Source organism: Orycteropus afer, unplaced genomic scaffold, assembly GCF_000298275.1.
Source record: "Orycteropus afer afer isolate SDZICR_OR568_19922 unplaced genomic scaffold, OryAfe1.0 scaffold00005, whole genome shotgun sequence".
Lineage (NCBI taxonomy): Eukaryota > Metazoa > Chordata > Mammalia > Tubulidentata > Orycteropodidae > Orycteropus > Orycteropus afer.
The window spans coordinates 10,058,479-10,061,396 of NW_006921592.1; positions in this window are offsets into that span (position 1 = coordinate 10,058,479).

A 2,918-nucleotide genomic window follows, 5' to 3' on the forward strand; every position below is an offset into this window, starting at 1 on the left:
GGAGGGATGGCTATGACTCAGATCTAACTCCACTGCAGTAGGTTTTTTTTTTTTTTTTGTAAGGCAAATATCTCTCATCACCCTTTTTTGTTCTGGAATTTTTGCCTCCTAGACTTGGTTGTTTATTTTTCCCTATACTCTTTAGGATCAAATTGCCAAGTTCTAATAAAAATCCTACTGAAATTTTTTGGGGGATGATCATGTTAAATGTGTAGATTAATTTAGAGAGAATTGACAAGTTCATGATGTTGCATCTCTTATCCAAAAACATGGGAAACTTTTCATTTATGCAAGTCTTATTTCTGCACCATTTAAAAGCATTTCCAATTGTATATGGATCTTTGTTGCTATTGTAAGTGTCATATTTTTCTATTATGTAATCTATGCAGCCATACAAATAAAGATATATATATAGAGATAGAGAGATAAAGCTATAGATATATAGATATAGATATCCAAACAAACTCACTGTCATCAAGTTGATTGTGACTCATAGCAACACCTCCTTGGGTTTCCAAGGCAGTATCTCTATGCAAGTAGATTGACCAGACTTCCTTCCGAGGAGTGGCTGGTGGGTTTGAATCACCAGTTTTCTGGTTAGCAGTCAAGTGTCTTAGGCACTTCACTACCAGAGATCCTAAAGGAGATGAAAATGCTAGATATTTATTTTCCTCGTCTCTCTTGCAAGGAGCTCTGGTGGTGCAGTGCATAAGGCATTTAGCTGCTAACCAGAAGGTCAAAGATTCAAACCCAACAGCTTCTCCATGGGAGGAAGATGAGGCAATCTACTTGCATATGGATTTACAGCCTTGGAAACCCAGTGGGGGTCACTATTAGTCAGAATCAACTCAATGGCAGTAGGTTTATTTTGGCTTTGTTTGTTTGTTTGTTTTTTGGTATCTCCTGCACTTAAGGCACAGGCATGTGATCTGGGCTCTGTCATTTGGACGCACTCATATCAGAGATTGGCAATGCAAGAAAGAAGGGCAGAAAATTCTCTTCTTCTTGTGCCACTTGCAGCAATAATGGCTACAAATTTGAACTCCTGGTGCAGTGATACAAACAGATGGTTTGGGGAGGATTCATCTTTTGACATGTTTTCATATATTTTTAAATTTATTTTTATTATATTTTTTAAAATATATTTCTGTTAAGGTAGTTGGTTTGCAGATTTCTTTAAAATCATGTATCTTATTCATTTATTATGTCTTCTGTAATATCTCTCAATGAAATAGGTTCCTGTTGAGTTCATTCTGAGTCATAGTGAACCCATGTGTGTCAGAGTAGGACTATACAGGGTTTTCAATGGCTAGTTTCTTGGAAGTAGATCACTAGGCCTTTCTTCTGAGGCAAGTCTGCTAGGTGCTATGGATAGATACCAGAAACTGCTCCATCCCTCAAGAGATTACAATTCAGGGAAGGTGATGGAGAAATAGATTCTTTCAATATTGAGAGGATCTAATTGCTAAGATTCATTCATTCCCTCCACAATTATAGGCTGTGATCCAAGTACTTTGTTAAGCTCTAGGAACAAATACAGATGTACCAATATGTCCCTACCTAGAACAAGTTATGTAGTTCATATTATGTTGGTAATTCTGCTTAGGGTGGTCAGGGAAGTCTTCCAAAAAGAGTTTCCCTTTCATTGAATCCTGATTGCAGAGCTGAAGCTTCAAGCAGAGTCATGGGAATACATCCCCCCTCCAAAAACAAAGGATCAGAATCAACACATCACAATACATTTGAGAAACTACATGCAGATTAGAATGGTTCAAGATAATGTCTGGTGTGGAGAAGTAGTAAAAAATGGGGCTGAGCAAACAAAAGACAGGTATATGAATTGAACATTTACCTGAGGTAGATATACTCCTTGGAGAGAACAATCACGGGAGAAAGAAAGGCTGCTTATGCACAGAGAGACAGCTCAGGGGGCAGGAGTGCATGGAAAGATGGACACAGGGAAGAGGTAACTATCGGGAGGAAGTGAGAGGGGAGCTGTTGCATTGTGGTAAATTGTAGTCAATGTCATGAGACAAAGTGTATGTGAACTGCTGTATGGAAAGTGAATTTGCTCTGTAAATTTTCACTAAAATCACAATAAATAAATAAATAATTTCCAGGCATATAGTAGAGTTGACAATGGACAAGGTTGTAGTCACTTCTTGGACATACCCAGCTACCCAGAGGGAGTGAGTAGTTGGACCTGTGGGCTTGGGACCATGGTCACAGGGGACATCAAGCTCAACTGGCATAACATACTACACAAAAACCTCATCCTACTTTGGCGAGTAGGATGACTGGGATCTTAAAAGTTTTCAAGCAGCCATCTAGATGGAACAATGGGTTTCTCCTTGTCCAGAGCAAAGAAGAATGAAGTAAACCAAAGACAAATGGGAACAATTAGTCCAAGTAACTGGTGCACATGCAATCCTCAGCCTATATAACTATGAGACCAGAAGAACTAGATGTTGCCTGGCTGTCACTGTCAACCACTCAGAGGGGGAATCTATGGTGGAGATCCTGGATAAAGTGGGAGAATGATGTGGAACAAAACTCAAAATCATTAAAAAAAAAAAAAAAAGACCAGGTTTACTGGTCTGATAGAGTCTGGTGGATCCCCTGAGATTATGGCTTCTAGCTGCCCTTAAGGTCTGGAATTGAACCCACTCCTGTGGCTTCCAGCCAAACAAAAGACAGGTGATTGATCTCTCCTGGGAGAGATCAATCATGGGAGAATAAAAGGTTGTGTATGCACAGGGAGACAGTTTGGGGGTGGTGCAGGAGTGCATGGGAGGGAAGGACACAGGGAAGAGGTAACTGGGGAGGAAGTGGGAAGAGAACTGTTGCATTGTCAGAAATTGCAGTCAATGTTATGAGACAGTGAATGTGAACTGCTTTATGGAAAATGAATTTGCTCT